This window comes from Ostrea edulis, chromosome 7 (assembly GCF_947568905.1).
Source record: "Ostrea edulis chromosome 7, xbOstEdul1.1, whole genome shotgun sequence".
In the NCBI taxonomy this organism is placed as follows: domain Eukaryota; kingdom Metazoa; phylum Mollusca; class Bivalvia; order Ostreida; family Ostreidae; genus Ostrea; species Ostrea edulis.
The window spans coordinates 85,615,528-85,637,777 of NC_079170.1; the positions used below are offsets into that span (position 1 = coordinate 85,615,528).

Consider the following 22,250-nt stretch of genomic DNA (forward strand, 5'->3'; position numbering starts at 1 on the left):
CCCACGGGCAATTGGTATATGTGACAGACAGAATGTATCAGACAAAATAGTAAGATAGTACATGTATAGGGCATTTATACTAGGAAAAGGGAGCTTGGACTGATGTCAAGTTATACAATGATCGAGTACAAAAAAAACAAAAAACGTTTTGCTAAAAAAAAAAAAAAAGTTTTTGAGAACATTTTAAAAATCTAAGCCCTCATTGAGTCCGAATTCATATTTTGTTTTAATTACCATGGATGATTTCATGTGCTAATACTCTAGCTTCTCGACTTGCCATTTCTAATAATAGTAGAACATTGTACCGATAACCATCCCTATGATGTTATTTAATACAGACAATAAGTCATTAATGATTTAACACGTGAAATATCAAGGCTATACAATGAGAAAAAGGGCACAAATTCATAAACTTACCAGAGACACCCAAGCGAAAATACATGTATATGTTACAGTAACCTACTAAGAACTAAACCTTGATGTACAACCTACCAAAGAGCAATCCACATGTAAATTAGATGTTACAATACTAATTTCTACATAGCATCTGAAGATCTATGATGAAGACCGGATCATTGTAGTTTCTGTACTACTGATCGAAGTAATTACTCAGTAGAAATGTTAGGCTGTTTTTTATATACTTTATACATTTAAAAAATTATACAGGCAATAAAAGATATAATTAGCAATTTGAAAAATGTTCTGATCAGACACAAATAAACAACCACAAATCCAGTGTTAATACACAGATTATTACACATAACAAATATAATAATTAACTCGCCCCTGTAATGAAACGAGTTGTGATTACATATAACACTGGATTCTAATAAACACTGGATTTATAGAGGTAAATAACCCTGTTCAGAGCTGTGATTCGCAAGGTATGTTAAGATATCTAATTAACAAAGTCTTCAGATGTGTAATTAATACGGTGTTTATTAATATATTGAATTTGCTCCGTTTAGCAGTGAAATACTCAGCCACAAATAGGTTGTCTTTGATGTCCATGTACAAACGTAATGGGCGGTATAAATCATAGTTCTGAATATAACGGAGGAACTGTCAGTCCTGATCTAGGATGTGGATACGGTGATTGTTATAGTCTGCTGTCAGGATGTGACTCTGGCTGTCTGTAGTGATGCCGACTGGATTAAATGATTTCAAAGTACTAGAGTGATGACCAGTGTATCTAAATCGAAGTTTTTCTGACTGATTGACCACCACTACTGCTTTACCTTTACAGTCAGCCTCACAGATATTCAAGTTCCTGTTCTCACTGATGTATTTAATGAAACCAAATGAATAAAGAGGATGACTATCAAACTGAAAGGTTTGTGTCTCTGTGGAATCAGAGTAACGCACAACTTTGGATTGCTTCTACCATCACTAGCCATGGTAACCAGGGGATTATCACATGACGTATTACAGACATACAGAAGTGTATATCATGACGTATTACAGACATACAGAAGTGTATATCATGACGTATTACAGACACACAGAAGTGTATATCCGATCCCTGTAGGGTGATCACGGTCTATATCATTTTATTCCTCACTATGGTTACTAGGGCTGAAACGATTCACCGAAATATCGATACTGTTCAATGAAAGGCGAAAATAACGAACAGTGATCAATCTCATAACTCCTATAAGCAATACAAAATAGAGTGTTGCGCAAACACGGACCCCTGGATACATCAGAGGTGGGATCAGGTGCCTAGGAGGAGTAAGCATCCCCTGTCGACCGGTCACACCCGCCGTGAGCCCTATATCTTGATCAGGTAAATGGAGTTATCTTTAGTCAAAATCAGTGTGCCAACAACGGCCTAACAATCGGCATGAAATACACCAGACAGCATTTGACTCAATGATAGGTTGTATTGGCACACTAGATCGTTAAAACTACCATATAATTTGCGAAATGCTGATTTTAAACGAGACTGTTGGAACCCCTGCACCATCAACTTGTTTCTCAATAGCCTGCCTCAATTTAAAAACTGACCATACGCAGAAGAAGCTCTTGCGTATCGAATGAGTTGAGAGATACAAACACCATATGTAGGTGATCATGGAATATTGCAACATAAATATGGGAAATTGACGATAGAGAAGTTGAAATAAAGTTGAGTTGTTAGTTTGCCGTTAATATCTACTTTCAATAAAATATCAAAGTATGAAGCAGAAGTGGACGACTCTGTGGTGTCTTTTATTTCGAGTTCACTGGGATATATTGAATCGACACATGAATGAAAATTATTATTGTTAATAGATAATGCATCGTCGATATATTTAAATGTCGAATTGAAGGCCACAACAAGAGATTTTTTTCTTCTCACGTAGAAGTTTTTGAATAAATTCTGCCTCATAGGTATATGGAAACAAGTCAGCTAACAAAGGACTACAATTCGTGCCCATAAATATAAACGCTCCATTCAATGTTCGGTTCATTGCCTCGATCTTCGGTTCGATTCGTTGTTCAAAATTGGATTTGGTTTAAACTACAGAGACAACAGGCATCTTGGCGTTCAGCGGTTTGAAAACACTTTACTTTTGAAATTGTGAGTTCGAGCCCTGCTCTTGCCATGGCCGCGTCAAATATATGACGTTAACAAAGGTAAGGTAGAGATTGTTTCTTCGCCAAACGCTCGGTATTTAGAAGCGAGAATCTCGGGTCTTTCGGATATGACCTTTAAAACGGAGGTCCCGTGTCGCGACAGGCTTTGGCACGATAAAGAACCCTCACTGCTACGACCTCGGGCGCTGAGCATACAAATGTAGGTCTAAATTTGTGGTACTTCACCTACACCTGATGACGTCTCAATATGAGTGAAAAATTCTCGACGGGACGTAAAACAAACAATCAATCAATGGAAAATGTCGCATTTATTAAGACCGCGGAACTTTAAATCGCAAGAAATGAAATATTCAGCATTCGTGATTTTCATCTGTTTCAGTCCTTTTTACACCACAATGAGCGCGGATTCCCCGTACATTACATTGATAGAATCACCGTGGGAATATTTTCTGCGCAGTTGATTTGAAAACATGGGCTTGAAATTCCACTCTCTGAGTTGATATTCAATCCATTTAGTTTTACGCTTACTGTTTTAATGAATCAACAGAGAATTATCTCGTATTGTGTATACGATTTAGAGAATGTGACTTTATTACATTATACTATTAGGCTGTTCTACCAAGTGGGACATTAGTTTTTCTGTTTTGTTGTTAAGTCTTTAGATGATCACAGTACATGATTGATTGATTACATATATTGCTTAACGTCCCACTCGAGAAATTTTCATTCATATGGAGAGGTCACCATTGCCGCAGTCTGATGAAAACCAACAACAGGAAGACGACGATAGGAGAAGGGAGGCTGGTTTTAATCAGACTGCCATTGCCGGTGAAGGACTGCAAACTTTAGGCCTATGTTTGGCGCTTACGGCCATTGAGCAGGGAGGGATCTTAATCATGCCACACCTGCTGTGATACGGGACCTTGGCTTTTGCGGTCTCATCCAAAGGACCGCCCCATTTAGTCACCTCTTACAACAAGCAAGGGGTACTAAGGACCTATTCTAACCCGGAGTCCCCACGGGAAACTACATTAGGTTATTTTATATGCCCATCTATGACTTACATGTATACTATCTATGGATCGTTATCAACTTGATTGATATGTAATTCACGATTTGAGAATGGATATCAATGTATCATTGCCAAAATGAAAAAAAGAAGATGAAATATATTGAAATTTATATACATGTACTATTATGGGAATGCTGAAATATTCACTTGCTGTGTTGAATTAATTGTCAAGATAACCACTGCCTTAAATTTTCAATGATAGAGGCTGTATGTCAGGTACGCACACATGGAGGGATTGAGAACTATGACACGGGCGATAATAGAATTCACGACCCCCCCCCCCCCCCCCCCCCCCCCCATCATTCGCCTCGTAACCGAGAGGTCGGGGGTTGAAGCCCGACACGTGCCATGGTCGCATCACACTACATACTATGTAGTGATTGAAGTGTGGGTCTTTCTGACATGACCTTAACTGTTGTTAAAACACGGAACGGAAATAACTGTATGCAATAATGTTATACGGCGGTCAGCAGTTTGTAAAATTAAAAGGCTTATTATGAACATGGGAAGCAGAACTTACAGAGAAAACGGGAAGTCATCCTCAGAATCCACTGTTTCACATACTTTATGCTAATACATATGTATTTTAAAACCCATGTAACTTATTATTTAAAGTAATAATCAAGCGCATGGGGTAATACCCCCATTTCCCGGCTTCGTCATTTTCTGACACTGCCATTGTGTCGTATTCAAGGACATGGGATACATAATCGGGTTGCTGAGGCTAAGGTCTGAAAAATACTTTAATTATAGTTCCAACTCATTAATTTTTTTTTGTTACTTAACCTTACGAAAACACTTTATAAACCTATCGAATAAAAAGCTTTGAAAACCACCGAAACATGAAGTGTGGTACCATACGTACAGCTGCAAATGACGTCTCAAAATGTAGCAGATATGTTTCGGAATTTAGAAGTTTGATCAAGAAAAGTCTAAAATTATGTTAATTTTTTTTTTTAAGTTACTCGTATCTTAGTTCATTCGACTTCGGTACTTTAACTTTTCTATTTTAATATGAATATGATAATACAACTAACTCAGTAACCTTTCTGTATGGTTTTGTATTTCATATTGCGTTGTTGATGAGTTGTGGCATTCTACTTACTAGTGTGCACCACGAAATGTTCGTGTACGGCTTATCAATTTTAATTACGTTAGGGGGCGGGTGAGCACCTTGTTTATTTCAAATCATATGACATTGTGGAGGTGTGTGGACATAGTTAATATGGGGGGAAATTGGGTAAAAATTAGTTGACGGATTTGTTTACTAGGGGATATATTGGTATTCTATAAGTTATTGTCTATTTGTCCTGTTTAATGTCGATTGGTGAAGTGTTGAGAGGGGTTTGATGAACCGTGAAGTGTGGAACTCTCGTTTCTGTAGTACTTTAGGGATATCTTTGTCCCGTTGACTATTGGTTATTTTGGTTTTCGCCATGCAATCTTCCTTAATCTGGCATATATACATGTGTTTACTCGGAATATTTCCGTGGGAGTCCGGGTTAGGATAGGTCCTCAGTACCCCTTGCTTGTCGTAAGAGGCCGCAAAGACCGTGGCCGCTTGTCACATGAAAGATCCCTCCCTGCTCAGAGGCTGTAAGTGCCGAGCATAGGACTAAATTTTCCAGCCCTTCACCGGCAATGATGTGAATAGTACTGTGAAATTAAAAGTATGACAATTTTCATCACAGCATAATTATTATGTAATGAATGACACTTAGCCAAGAGGTATGTCACTTTGCAGGGTCTGCCAAAGGTCAATACGAGAAAAATCAGTTTTCCTTCTTTCCTCAATGAACTACTAAGGTGAGTACAACTGAGTAACAGCTCATTATTCAGGCTGTAGGTCAAGTGAGCTGAAAGCTTTAGTGAGCTATTCTGATCAATTATTTTGGAGTCTGTTTCCATCAACTTTTAACAGGTTTGATTTCTTATCCAGAACCATATGTCCAATTCAAATGTATTCTCCATGGGTAAAGAGATTTAAGGTTATTGGAAAGGAGAGTCCTTCTTTTAAAGAGAGGTATTACATATAATGCAAATATTGAATGAAATCATTTTTCAAGTACCACCGGGTTAGAAAGGTTCAAACTTATGTTAACGGTAAACTAACAACTCATCTATAATATATTATGACAAATGGGATGAATTCAGCTTCTTCATCGTCAACTTCCAACATTTGTGTAGCTATATCCAATTGTCACCTGCATATGGTTTTTAGGTCACTCAACTGATTCGATACGCAAGAGCTTGTTCTGCGTATGATCACGTATTTAAATCCGGACAGGCTACTGACAAACAAGCTGATGTTACAATATATTTTGACATTCAGACAATACTAACTGTCATTGAACCATGTGCTGCCTGACGTGTTTCATACCAATTGTTATACCGTTCTTTACAGGCTGACTACTTGTTTGAGATATACAGCTCACGACGAGTGTGACCGGTCAATGGGAATGTGCCCAGGGTCCGTTTTCCCCCAACTCTTAATTTTGTACTCCTCAGAGGATTTATGAGATTGATCACTATTATCTTCACGTTTTTAAAACCGGTCGCAGTAGCTCAGTGGTAAAGGGTTCGCTTCGTAACCGAGAGGTCTTGAGTTTGAACCCCGCTCGTCCCAAGGCCGCATCAAACCTATGACGTTAACATAGGTATTGATTGCTCCTTCGCCAAACGCTCGGCATATAGAAGTGAGAATAACGGGTGACGAGTCTTTCATTTATGACCTTAAACGCAGTTCCTCGATCGAGGCGTCCCGTGGTTATCCGGGTTAAAATAGGTCCTCAGTACCCCTTGCTTGTCGTAAGAGGTGATTAATGGGGCGGTCTTTCGTATGAGACCGCAAAAACCGAGGTACCGTGTCACAGCAGGTGTGGCACGATAAAGACCCCTCCCTGCTCAAAGGTCATAAGCACCGAGCATATGCCTAAAGTTTGTAGCCTTTGGGGCAGTGGTGACGTCTCCATATGAGTGAAAGATTCTCGAGAGGGACTTAGAACAATATTTAATCAATCAAATATGTCGAGGCAGGCGTTGGCACAATAAAGAACCCTCGCTGCTACGGACTAGAGCGCTAAGCGTGGTCCAAATTCGTGGTACTTCATTTACAGCTGGTGACGTCTCAATATGAGGGGAAAATTCCTGACGGAACGTTAAAACCAAACAATCAATTGATGTATTAAACTGCAGAGATTTTGAAATGAAAAAGTAATCACTAATTTATTAATATCGTATTGCAAAACTCAATAGGATCGGGCAACAGACATAGCCTATGTAGACCCTCTCCCAAAATAATCACTAGTCAAGTCGACCGGCGAATTGATGAAACTGGTCTGAACAAATATTTACCGGTCAGTATTTTAGTTACTTGAATGAGAATAAACAACAACGAACAAACAATATGATACAAATTAATATTGAATGTAAAGCTACGTTATTCACGGCCTCATCCGCGGTAATAGTAAATTCGGACCGTTTGAATGTCATCCATGTGGCTTCAAATGCCTTATTGACTATGCAGACTTGTTACTAAAGTGCTGCAAATTTGTGGGAACAGCAATGGAGCCCCACCCGGATGACCTGCACCCCCAACCCATTAAATCTCACTGGTGCATCTGTCCACATGACATGTCGAATTCTCGTAACAAAAGTTGTATTAGCGGTTTCCATCCATATTAGCCAATGATTTGAATATGATCCAGAAAAAGATGTTAAGGAAATTGTCTAGTTTCGCACCTGCAATGTCTATTTGTTTTAAACATTAATGCCTGTACTCAATCTCAAGTAAGAAAACTTTTTGAATTTACTCATTTGTAAATTTCACAACTACATCTAAAATACATGAACGTCGTCAAGAGGTTAGAGTCCCGGACTGATCGTTCACACATTACGGGTCCTTAGGACCAATTGTAAACAGAAAAATTACCGGACTTTAGAAATATTTGGGACCGGCTTATTTACAAGAAGTTCTTCATTTTCAAACTATAGATTGGCAATATGCTTTTACCACATCTACATGTATATGAACTGTCCATTTAACAGGTTGGGAACACTTCCCCTACAGCGAGATATTCTCGCTAAAACGCGATTATCCCTCTCTAGCGAGTAAGTATATCCGTACAACCGAGAAACACACCCGTGGAGTACATGTACATCTCTTCGTGTTTCACGTGAAAAGAAAAAGCATAGCTAAAATGTCTGATACTTCTGCAAGTATATAGATCAAAACAAAAACACTCAGGATGTGTATTGGATTTCAGACAGCTTCCTTTTTACGCAGCAACTTTGATATGTAATTTCTTGACCATGTTGTCAATTTCATAAACAATTCGCATCATGTTGAGTGTGTATCGCACTTATTCAGCGTTGCACGGGATTTTCCATTATTTTCAATGAAGACGCCAAAACACCTGTTGATGGTAATGTTTACTTTCTCGCTAAAGAGGGATAATCGCATTTTAGCGAGAATATCTCGCTATAAGGGAAGTGTTAACAACCTGTTTAAAAGTTATTTATTGCACACCTTGTTTGATTAATATAAATCAATAAATTCTTATGTCTCTATTGTAAGCAATGTGGTATACGATGTTTCCATATCTTCACACTCTACTTTCTTCACTGTCTACCAAATTGAAGTTCACTGTGAATTAACATGATTAGCTTAGTTTTGGTGCTCACTCTTACACATAATTGCGCTCCCGCGGTAGATGCTTCTGCCTCTTGATTGTTTGTAACCTTAACACTTCTGCGAAATCCAGTATGAGCCAACCATTCAATCTGTAAAGATAGTGGGGACATTTAAGATTTTATGTGTCCCCCAAACTAGACACACACTGCGATAACCTATATACTGTTACATATATATTGTGTATATTTTTGTAACCTAACGCTGCTGTGAAATCTAGTACGAGCCAACCATTCAATCTGTAAAGATAGTGGTGATACTGAAGAATTTCTCTCTCCAAACTAGAAACACAGGAATGAACTGTTTACATATATATTTCTTTGGGGGACTATAGAAAGTTAAAGCTGTATGATCCAAATTACATTTTTTTTCCATCTCGTAAAAACGCTATTACATCATCGCACGTATGTAGGTATGAGGCTGTATGACATGTCATACATTATTTCACCTGTTTTAACTAAAATTATTTAATTCTAAATCGGTGTTTACAAAGAAACGCGTCACTCTGCCATTTCAAGTGACAGTCACGTGACCAGTTCAAACTTTCAGATCATCGGTGGTCTTATCTGTGTAAAGCTGTGTATTTTGTTACAACAGTACCATGCCAACTTTAATAGAAATAAAATATCAAATACCTCTTGGTTATCGTTGTTTTACGCTCTTTCAACCTTAAAACTAGACAGTTGCGTCTGAGTTAGTACATCATGTTGGGATTCCCCTGACGCGCGTGCGGCTATTTATAGACGTCTAACACTGTATAATTTATGCGTTATCCGGAACACATCGGGTCTTTCACCGAATACATCGTGCTTTGGGTGAAAGGCCCGAGGTTTTCCGGATGATTTATACATGTACCACACTATATTTACTTTCTAAATAATATTCTCACTGTTTTCTTTTACATGCAGATATTTTCAAGCATGTAATTAAAGGGACTGGTTCACGATTTTTGATAAAAATATTTTTCATTTTTTGATGTTAAACATTAGAAATATAACTCATTTAATGTTGACAGCCAAAATTTTGACCTTCTGAATGCATGAATGAAAGCAATATTTTAGCCTTAAATATATGTTATGTAAACAAAGACTCGAGTCTTTTTATGTAAACAAACAAACAATTGAAATATTGATTTTGTAATATAATGCATCTTAATTTTGCATAGTCACAAATTTTAACTTTTAGATGACACATTTCACCCAAAAAATGCTTGAAAAATGAAAGATATAATAATGCTTAGATCGATATCCATTTCTTTTGAAAATTCCGTAAACAATAACATATCGCAATCTTTGTTTACAAAACAAATAATAAACTCTCTAAAATGAGCTTCTGTGATGATGTATAACCTTAATTTTTATGTGAACTCTTTCAAACACATTATACTGTAGATTTTGATCATTAAAAGTGAAAAACAAAATTTAAGGTAAAATCGTGAATCAGTCCCTTTAAGGGAAAGTTGATAACTTTGTAAAGTAATTAATCAGCTTTAAAGTAATTATGTACGAAAATAATACATGACCATCGGGTCATACAGCCATAAGTAAATAGATAAATACCTTGGTTCATTCACCTTGTGGGTAGGTCGCGGGATAGCAGGCAATTCCCTGTGGTCTTCTGATCTGTTAACCGCCCCCGTTAGCCAGTACTGAGATAGAAATGGTGGAATGAAACAATGCGGGTGAGAATTGTTGTTTTATGTTTCTGTCTGATCTGCTGTACACTAGTACTATCAGTACTTTGATTATGTTTCGGTGTGATCTGCGGTACACTTGTACTCACTCTAATCTGAATATGAGAAAATCGATGGATATACATTGATATATTCTGATCAAATTGTGAGTTGATAACCATAGAAATTGCATGTATTCTAAAGAACAGACACAAACTGCTTATTGTAGGGTTTTTAAGAGAGAAAAAATTGAAATTCTCTTAAAATTTGTTCTGATAGATTTTGTTGATTGAAGGAACTGAATGAGAGTTTCTAATGGAGTCTGTAATACTGACTATTACCAATCTATGGAGATTTCTAATGGAATCGGGAATTATGACAAATATACTAATCTCGTACCCAGTCCTTTGTCTTTCCATCCCCGACGACATCACGTAAATGATGGCTTTTGCTGAAAGTATCTATAAAAAAAGTGTAAGATAAAAAAAAAATGAACGGAGAGAGACACTTGTAACATATTTAAGGTGAAGTACCAGCAGAATTCGTACCATTCGAGCTCGGCTGTGGCTTCGGTATTGCTCTGAAATTAAATGAATTAAATATATTCAGAATTGTACTTATGACGAAGAAGTAACATGAACGATATTTCCCTTTTTTCTGAGAAGTGGAGGTGCAATTAACAAGAACGTAACTCTCATGTAGAATTTTCAAATTCAAAATATCATAAGTTAGCATGGATCATTTTGTTATGAACAAATGTTTAATACATTTGAATTAAATTAGATATCTAGAAGAAGCTGCTAGCCCTTTACCAAAATAGTAATTTTCATCCTCTTGGGCCAAAATGATTATAGTTATAATTTGTGAAGAACTATAATTGTAGATAATTTAAGATATTCCAGCATGCATTTCTACTGAATATATAAATATGTCTCTGAACCAAAATACAAAAAATTGTTTTCTCTTCCAATTCAAACTCCGATAACCTGTACCTTCAATTCTTAATTTACGGTTTTTCAAGCATTGTCTCCTGGAGACATTTGATATCTGGGTGCCGATAAAACCTTTGGGCCTCTTGTTCATTATGAATTTTAAGTTGTTATAGAAATGGAGGCTACCGTGTTGCTACTTTCTCCACCGTCTGCAAAAAAAACCCACCCACCCCCCAACAAAACAAAACAAACAAAAACAGCCAACAAAACAAAACAAGAGGGAAAATGTTCGAATGAACAAGATATAGATAATAACACATTTTCATTTTTAATTATGAACAAATCTACCAATTTTCGCGTTTTTCTATCTGAAGTTTTATCTAAATTGAACGTTACAGTCAATAAACATGATTAGCTTAGTTTTGCCGCTAAATCTTATGCATAATTGTTCTCCCACGGTACACGTGCTTGCCTCTTGTGTCATGTTGTATATTCCTGTAACCTTTACTTTGCTTCGGAATCTAGTGCGAGCCAACCATTCATCTGTTAAGATAGTGGGGATATTTCAGACTTACTGTGTCCCTCTGAACTAGAACCGCACTGGAATGTCATGTATATATTGGGGACTATAGGAAGTTGAGTAAGTAGATAAACATATCGACTGTTCCTTGTGGGTAGGTCGCGGGATAGTGAGTAAATCCCGGCGGTCTTCTGATCTGTTGATCGCCCCCGTTAGCCAGTATTGAGATAGAAATCGTGTTGTGAAACAGAATGCTGATGAGAATTTATTTTAATGTTTCGTTGTGATGTGTTGTAGACTGGTACTCATTCTAATCATATATTATTAACATACACTGCTCATGTCTACCAAACTTATAGGGCTGTAATAGAACAAAAATAAATTATACTGTATCAATAAACGGCGAGTGTGGCCGGTCGACAGGGGATGCTTACTCCTCCTAGGCACTTGATCTCACCTCTGGTGTGTCCAGGGGTTCGTGTTTGCCCAACTCTCTATTTTGTATTGCTTGTAGGAGTTATGAGATTGATCGCTGTTCGTTATCTTCTCCTTGCATTGATTGAATATTGTTTAATGTCCCTTTCGAGAACCTTACACACATATGGAGACGCCACCATTGCCAGTGAAGGGTTGCAAAACTTAGGCCTATGACCGGCGCTTATTGTCCTTTGGGGGATCCGGGTTAGAATAGGACCTCAGTAACCCTTGCTTGTCGTAAGAGGCGACTAAATAGGACGGTCCTTCGGATGAGACCGCAAAAACCGAAGAACCGTGTCACAGCATGTGTGGCACGATAAAGATCCCTCCCTGCTCAAAGACTGTAAGCGCTGAGGATAGGCCATCGTCGAAACCCACGGTTGATTACGCTTCGTTCCTCTCCTTCACCCGTGGGTCCATTCATTCCTACTCGCTCGTTCTCATGAATAATTAATGAGGCAATTTGATTGGGCGCTCATGGAAAACCCTAAGCGAATTTGTCCAATCAAAAAGACGCTTTCACCCCAGTTTCGGTATACAATTGCTGTGATAGCAAAGTTAAGTTAGTGCTACCTTTAAAAACAGAAGAGTTCCATTATTATAATGATTACTTTGATTGGACGATATTTTAAAATATTTAATGTGAAGTTCCAGCAGAACTTCTTACCAATCAAGCTCTGTTGTGGTTCCAATATTGCTCTGAATTGAAATGAATTGAATACATATTCAGAATTTTACTTTTGACGAAAAAGTCAATATAAACGAAATTTCCTCTTCTTTTTTTTCGAGGAGTGGAGGTATAGTTAACAAGAAGAACGTAACTCTCATGTAGAATTATCACAAAATATCACAGGCTTCCATGGGTTATTTAGTTAGAAACAAATGTTCGTTATATTTAAGTTAAGTTAGATATTTAGAAGATGCAGGCGGCTTGTTGGATAAATAAAACGAAAACAAACTTTTCATATAATAAATAAACCTTTTTTTATTTGAATCCTGCAAGCAATGTTGTACACCATGTTTCCATATCTTCTTGCTCTTCTTTCTCCACTGTCTGCCAAAACAACAAAGAAACAAAAACAAGAATGTTCGAATGAACAACATAGCGATACTGTAATGTATTCAAAAATAGGTAGGAAACATTAGTTATATATAATAAATTAATGCAAGGTGAAGATAACGAACAGTGATCAATCTCATAACTCCTACAAGCAATACAAAATAGATAGTTGGGCAAACACAGACCCCTGGACACACCAGAGATGGGATCAGGTACCTAGGAGGAGTAAGCATCCCCTGCTGTCCGGTCACACCCGCCGTGAGCCCTATATCCTGATCAGGTAAACGGAGTTATCCGCAGTCAAAATCAGTGTGCCAAGAACGGCTAAACAATCGGTATTAAACACGTCAGACAGCATTTGACCCAATGCGAGGTTGTATTGACGAACTAGATCGTTATAAACTCCCCATTTTCATTTTATATTACTAGTATTATCAAATATACCAATGTTTTGAGAATTACTTTCTGACGTTTGTCTAATATTGAAGGTCACTGTGAATAAATTAACATGATTAGCTTAGTTTTGCCTCTGAATCGTACACGGAATTGTTCTCCCGCGATGGATGAGCTTGCCTCTTGTGTTATTTTTCTATTTCTGTATTAAATCTTAACGTTGCTTTGAAATCTGGTTCGAGCCAATCATTTAATCTGTAAAGATAGCGGGGTATTTTAGACTTTCTATAACCCTCCAACAAGAACTGTACTGTGATAACACGTATACATATATACTTCGTTGGGGGGGGTCTATAGGAAGTTAAATAAATAGACAAACATACATCGACTGTTCATTCGCCCTGTGGGCTAATCGCGGAATAATGGGTAGCTCCCGGCGGTCCTCTGTTGATCACCCCCGTTAAACACACACCTCTTTCTTGGAATGTTGATTGTATCTTTTTTAACGTCTTTCTCGAGAAGTTTTTACTTGTATGTAAGTGTCACCAATACCGGTGAAGGACTTTGATTTTAGGCCTATGCTCGACGCTTACGACCATTTAGCAGTGAGTGTTATTTTGCGTGCCACATCTACTGTGACACGGGCATCCATTTTTATGTCATCTCCGAGGACCCGTGACATTCACACCTGATGCCGAGCGTTTGGCGATGGAACTGTCACTACCTGTTTTGACGGCTTATGTCTGTTGTGGCCGGGATTCGACCTTCCGCATGTGGGGCGAACGCTCTACCTCTATACCACCGTAGACAAAGAAACATAAAGCAAATTTGTGGTTTACTAAATAACCCAAAAGTTATTTTATGTGAATCGTAATCTCTCTATTGCAAGCAATGTGGTACACCATGTTTCCAAATCTTCATTCTACTTTCTCCGCCGGGTCTGCCAAATAACAACAAAAAGAATCAATGTTCAAGTAACAACACATCAATGTACAAAAATAATGAAGGTTTTTAAATGAATCCGGAATGAATACAAATCTACTAACGTCTTACCCAATCCTTTTTATATGTTCTTTCCATCCCCGACGACAGGACGTAAATAGTGGCCTCTGCTGAAAGTATATTTAAGAAGTGTAAACATAGAAATTAACGGAGAGAGAGAAGCTTGCAGTATCTTTAAAGTGAAGTTCCAGCAGAACTTCGTACCATTCAAGTTCGGCTGTTTCTTCGATATTGCTATGAAATGAATTAAATAGATATATAGACGAAGAAGTGAATATACGAGGGCTGTTCGATATGTAATGTGTATTGTACGATATCTCAAAAGCGTTGAGTCAAATAGTGAAATCCACATTACATCCCTTCAAAGTAATCTCCGCGGTTTGAAATACATAATTTCAATCTCTGAATCCATTTCTGAAATGCGTCATGATACGCCGATGTAGGTAGACCCCTGAGGCACTGAGTGATGGCTGAACCAAGGGGATTTGTAACGACGACTAGATAAGAACTTTTCTAAGTTTTGGAAAAGGAAAAAGTCGCATGGGGCTAGATCTGGAGAGTATGGTGGGTATGGCAAGACGGTAACTTCAAAAATTGCTTCACAAGCTCAAATGTATGTAATGGAGCATTATCATGAAGTAGACGAACATGCCTAAATCCTGACACAGGGCGTCGTCTAGGGTAATATTTCTTGAGCTTTATTAGTATAACATCTCGGTAATACCTACCTAACACTTTTGCCCTTCGTTACCGGAATTTGTACGGCTATACCATCACATGAGAAGAATATGCAATAAAGAACCTTTTTCGTGCTGATGGCTCTTTTGGCAACTACAGGCCTTCTACCGTGTTTAGTTAGCAATATTTTGTTTCCAATTTTTCTTACTGGTTCGAAATAGTGAACCTATGTTTCGTCACCAGTAACAATATCACGAATCGTGTATCTGCCATCAATTTCAATTATTTACCTGACTTTTGAGACATTTGCCTTGCCTGTTACAGTCACGGGTCGGCCAGATTTTGCTGCATCTTTGATGGACTCTGTCAGTCAAAAACTTTCTCCACCTACGAACTATCTCATAAGATTACAGAATGGCCGAGTTTTGTGCGAACTTTTATATAAGCTCCAATTTCTTCAATATTCTCAACCCATTTCCCAACCATTTTTACAACAGTGGTCAACGACTGGCTCCATTGAAATCGCTATCAGTTTAAAACTATGTGGACCCGAAGGCTCGTGTTTATACCGTTGGAAAGGTATTGAATAGAGCTATTCAAGAGTATCATCATCCATGAAATCGTGCTAAGCGTTATTGCGCTGTGGTACAATACACATTACATTAAAAAGCCCTCGTAAACGATATTTCCCTTTCTCGAGGTGTGGAGGTACAATTAACAATAAAAACGTAACTTTTATTCAGAATTTTCAAATCGAAAACGTCTCAGATTTGCATGGATCATTTAGTTATAACAAATGTTCAGTATATTTGAATAAAATTAGATATTAAGAAGCAGGTAGCTTGTTAGATAATTAAAAAGAAAACAAACTTTTCGTATGCTAAATACTGTAGAGTGAATAAATCATGACCACTGCCATTTAAATTACATGTACATATCCAACATGGATGTTTAGAGTCATTGCTAACTGATGATTGTGCTAAACAATCCATGATGTACAAAATGCTAAGAATTGGAGGAAAATCATTATGTGGTGATATAGTACTTTATATCACAACGGAAAACCCTCAAATAAGCACCACAGTGGTTGTAAGAAGATACCATCCAACAAAGAAGTTTAGCAAATCAATTCCTTGAGCTTAAACTTAAGTCAATGTTACAATGACTATGCAGTTGGCATCTGTAAGAAACATCGCTGTTTTTACTGTACTGACGTTCCGTGCATATTTTGATAGTTTATTCAGCAACTAGTTATAAAATGTTACCATCAAAACAATAAAGAAAACAAGAAATGTTTGTCAAACATTACAAACATACAACAATACCCACCCACCTCCCAACGTGGTGCAGAATTGAAAAGGATTATACACATGCTTCATTTAATTGATGTAAGTACCAAACCAATTCAAGTCAAGATGTTGAGTGGACAATATCTTCCTATGTCCAGAATAGACTGACCCTTGGCCTTTTACCATGTGACCTAAAATAGATAGGAGTCATCTACTCCATAGGATGTACCAGTGTACCCAGTTTGGTGTCAATCAAGCTACTGATTCTTGAAATATATGAGAATATATTACTATGTCCAGTTTGACCATTGATCTTTAACCATGTGACCTCAAAATCAATAGGGGTCATCTACTTCTTAATATGTGCCAGTGTTCCAAGTTTGATGTCCGTTAAGCAAAGGGCTCTCGAGATATTGAGTGGATAGTATATTCCTATATCCATTTTGACCTTTAACCATATGACCTTAGAATCATTATGGGTCATCTACTCCTTAGGATTTACCAGTGTACCAAGTTTGATGTCTGTCAAGCAAAGGGTCCTCAAGATATTGAACGGACAGTATATTCCTATGTCCAGAGTGGACTGACTCTTCACCTTTTGGCTTAAAAATCAATAGGGGTCCTCTTCTACTCATAACTAACCAACATTTGAAATATCATAACGATCAAGTGATTAGTTCCCAAGATATTGAGCGAACATGTGGTCTGCTGACCAACATGTGCAAAGTAACCCCCCCCCCTTTTTTTTCTTCTTTGAAAGGGTGTACAAATAATTATTTACGTCTCATATATATATAGTCACATGAATTTAAAAATATGGCTGAAATGGGTTTCCGTACTTTTGAAAAACGTAAATACTGATTATTACAATGACATTAATGGCCTTCCATAATTCTAGAAAAAATTACCATCGGAATAATGCTTATTAATTTACACTCGTATCTAACCAAATATAATACTCACTTTTTAATATTTTTTTTTAATGAGAAGGGACACATACTACATACCACTAAAGGTTTTTGACTCGTTTTGTTTTTAGTCAATGCAATGTGCACTTAATATTTCGCCGCGTTGTTTACCTATCTAAAAGCGTAAAATTGTTTTAAAACATTATCTTACACCTTGTAACTAATCATTATGAAACATCCAATCAAAATTTATCATCATGCAATTTTTAAAACTGCCATGATATTATGATACCGTGACTTGTGTTCACGTCCTTTGTCAGTTGATTTTATCAGATTTCTGCATGTTACACGTTTTTCATGGGTCTGGGAATATGCGATAACTTTTGGGTTTTAACTTTCCATTTGCAGTAAACGACTGATGTACTTACCCATTTAAATGCGACGAAATTTTAGAGAGTTATCATAGGCGTAGCTTGGGTTCGAATATTACCCAGAAGCTATCGACATTTTAACAACGTAAAAGGTGTTTTTTTTTGTTTTTTTTTACTGAGGCAGCTACCTCGGTTGCCTCAATGGAAGCTATGCCACTGGTTATGTTTGAATTCTTCATTTAGTACCAATTAAATTACTGGCTTTGATTATTGATATGTTTATAATTACCGAGGGGGGGGGGGGGGGGGGGGGTCGTTATATCGCACCGTGGTACGTCATTTTTCGAAGCTTGGATGATGTTTTGATTACAAAACATTGAACGCTCGCATCGGCTATTTAATTGATACGAACTTTAAACAAAGAAAATATCGAGTCTGTTAAGACTCTCGTGCTTTGCTGAAATTAACATTATTTCCCCGAAAATACTGCTATGTAGTGTGTATAAGGACAAGATTGCCGTTTTCTTTAAAAAAAAATATAGATTTGCTGCACTGTATACAAATTCTAGTGCATGCTTTTTTGAGAACCTGCATTGTTTCCACAAAGATTTCTCGTGAAGTTAAATTGTACACACGATCAATGGTATTTCCACAATTTACAGGCCCCAAAAGGGGATGCGTAGTTTTAAGATATATTCGGCAAAATACGGTAAATGTGATTATCTATATCTGACTGTAGAATAGTCTGAAAGCGAAAACATAACCAACTCAACGTGCGTTCCTCGTCTCACCCCGGTAGATTCCCGCAGAAATAGTAATATGGTTTAGGCTTTGACACACTTTCGAAGAGGTCTCGACGGGGGAGTATGATCGGTCCTAATATACCAATACCATTTTCAAATATTTACTATGCTTTTCCAACCTAAGAAAGCGAGATATTACTTTCTTTACTATGAAATATTTACTTAAAAGTTATTTGTTTCATGTTTACTAATCTATTTTTGTAGTTGGTATATTTATACACACGTACTTCGCATGTTTAATATAAAAAAGTAAAATCACCTGTGACACTTACTGACTTAATTTGCTTACATCATGTATTCATGCGCACTATGTTTAGTTTCCTTGAACGTATTGAGGGGACTCATTTAAATTACATTGTTATAAGAATGTCAACATACATGTATGATATGTCTTCAAAATTTAAGTAAGCTGTTCAAAAAAGCAAATGAAAAGTTTTTGAAGATCTTTGTGCGCGGGATTTATTTGCTGTCGGTGTAAGAATAAACAGAAAGTTTGTGAGCCGCTATAAATCCGCCCGACGTTGACAGCAAGGAGCATCTCGCTTAGTGAGCCGACTCAAAAACTAAGAAACTATAATGTTCAAGTGAACAACATATAAATATTAACGGAGAGAGAGGGACTTCCTGCATACGTTCTCCTTGCTTGTAAGAGGCGACTAAATCTGTGTCGCAGCAGGTGTGGTACGATAAAGACAGCAGTTGTGGTGCGATAAAGACCCCTCCCTCATATGATTGATTGTTTCACGTCCCGTCGATACTTTTTCACTCATATTGAGACATCACCAGCTCAGGGATGTAGCAGTCTGGATTCTTTATCGTACCAACGCCTGTCGCGACACAGTACCTCCGTTCTTGAGGTCATATCTGAAAGACCCATGATTTCCACTTTTAAATGCCGAGTGTTTTTCGAAGGAGCAACCATTACCTATGTTTACGTCTTAGGTTTAACGTGTCCATGGCACGAGCGGGGCTCGAACTTACGACCTCCCGGTTACATAGCAAGCACTATAACACTGAGCTAGCGAGACTGGTCCATGTGAGTGATAAATTCATAAGAGGGACGTGAAACAATATTCAATCAATTAATCAACCTCCGATAAAGTTTTATCGAATTATTATACCCCCTGCAAACGGAAGTGGGGGTGTATTTTGCTTCGTTCGCCGTTAAATGACTGAAATATTGCCAAAACGGCGTAAAACCTCAATTGATTTGTAAACAGGCTTTTTTCTACTTATGGGATTAATCGTTTTATAAACTAAAAAGAGTATATCTTAAAAATTCATAAAAATATTTGATTTAAACGTTTTAAATTGTTCTGAGACTAAAGTTATGCATTTCTTATACTCTAGCCATTTTTCAGGCATGAACCAAATTAAGAGAAATGATAATAAAAATTAAATTCTCTGAAAATCCTATTTGTGTTAGTGTTTATATTGAGCATCGGAGATGTTTGATTGATTCATTAATGTTTTTAAAGCAGCATTTTCAATATTAAGAAACATAATATACTAGATGACCATTAGACAACTTATGGTTTGATCTGATGAAGTATGTTTTTATCCATTATATAGTGTGCCCCTGGGGAGGGGGAGGGGGAGGGGGAGGGGGAGGTATTAGTCCCAAAAAGAACAGTTCTAGTTTGGACTGAACGTGGTAGGCGGAGTCTAGACATTACGTCATCGCTCAGACAGAATTTGTCATGTTTATTACAAAGAGAACAGAGAAAGAATGACCAAGAACGAGGAACTAATGAGAAATCAAAACAATACATGAGGTTGATCTTATGTGTATTAACGGTCGCAGTAGCTCAGTGATAGCGCGTTCGCTTCGTAACCGTTCTGAGTTCGAGACCCGCTCGTGCCATGGCCGCGTCAAACCTAAGGCGTGGATATAGGTAATGATTGCTCCTTCGCCAACATTTTCGGTATTTTTAAAAAAGTTAGAATCACGGGTCTTTCTGACATGATCTTAAAAACGGAGGTCCTGTGTCTCGGCAGGCCTTGTGTTCACGTTAGATAACCTGGTACGGCTGTGAACGCTAAGCATAGGTTTGAATTTGTGCATGGTATTGCAAATTTCATGATCCCCGGGAAAGCTATTCTCTCTCAAAGGCGAACCAAACTTAGTATATTGTCTTGATGTGTAAAAGATTTAGATAGCAACTTTTAATGCTATAATATTGATACTTATTTGAAATTTAAAACGTATGTAGAAAGAGCATGTACTATATGTAGTCCTTTATCAAAGTGGTATTTTTCGTGATACCGGGGTTAGGGAATCTGGTATCTTGGTGTTGTGATGAAATGTCTTTATCATTTGAAAGACCTCTTCACTTTTGCTGATGCTGTGTAAAAACTAAATGCATATGTTATTATGTAGGAAAAGCAGAAAGAGATGTATAAAAATTGGGAATTTCGCAATTTAGTGATGCAGAGCAGGAAGGCCCCTACCAAATTAAAATTGTAATTTTCACGATTTCCCTGGTAGAGATTTTAACTCCAGTATACACGCATCCATCCATTAAATATCATAGGCGGATCCAGGAATGGGTGAAAGGGGGGAGGTTACATATGTATATCACTTGATCTTTTAGCTACTTTTCACAATCTCCACTCCACCCTCCACCCCCATTTACACCTTTTGCTTGTGTACATAACATCTTAGGGGGATTTTGAAACAGTTTATACACGAAAATGCTTTGTTTATTTACTACTTATTTCTCCAGTTCTAGGCATTGTTATCGCTATACTGAGATCTGATTTTGGGCCCCCAGAAACTATGCGGTAAATGGTGCTAAATCCTGCATTCTGGGCATTTCCTGGCACTTTTTCACTTAACTTGTGTGGTTCTTAAACAGAACTTTTATGTTGCACGTACTTTTTAAGACTTCTTAAGTGATATTTGTATCTGACAAAAATATCGTAAATATATATCAGTGTTTCGTCTTATTTATCGTAGAATTTAATGATATACTGGTGTTGATGAATTTGAATGATGCAATTACATGTAAGTATTCACTTTTCATATCATTTTGACTCAGTCTCGCTAAAATGGAATAACTTAATTTTTTTATGGTCCGCAAGGTGGGAGGGTACCGCCCCTCTGGATCCGCCCTAGTATAGATAGTGTATATGTGTAAAACGTAAATATCTTTAATGCTATTGATACTAAATTGAAATTACGAGTGTATATTGATATTTAGAAGTAGTACTAGTTGGTAGTATATTACCAAAATTGTAAATTGAACCCATTAAGTAAGGGTTTTGGTTCAAGGCTACTAGTCATTATTGTCTTTATCATTTGAAAGACCTCTTTCAGTTTGATGATACGGCAAAATCTCTGGTCGTTACTACGATCTAATTTACAAATACAACCTGCCATTTGTTCGTATGCTGTCTGACGTGTTTCATGCCAATTGTTAGGTCACACTTAATAACTTTGACAACAGATTATTATGTTTCTTATAGGAATTACGAGATTGATCGCTGTTCGTCATCTTCACTTTTTTTCATGAAAGAAGTAATATGGAATACCTCCATTCCTGTATGCTTTATGATTATAAACGTAAGAATTAGAAACTACAAAGTTACTATCGATCTAGGTAGGTGAACGGTAGATAACATTAAACATACCTGTAGTTTTCACGAACTTTATTTCATGACAATGAATATCGAAAGCATGCATATAATTCTCTATATTTTGAGTTATCCTTTGTATCTTAAACATGTTCTTCGTGCTTGAATGTTTTACTGAATATGCATGTTAACGGCAAACTAACAACTTAACTATATGATGAATGGGA

General features: G+C 37.2%; 1 protein-coding gene across 1 annotated transcript in view; it reads left to right on the top strand.

Annotated features, from left to right (window-relative positions):
* Positions 1–22,250, top strand: part of LOC125653998 (serine/threonine-protein phosphatase 6 regulatory ankyrin repeat subunit B-like) — a 1,068,599-nt gene that overhangs the window by 407,406 nt on the left and 638,943 nt on the right. The window lies entirely within an intron of this gene.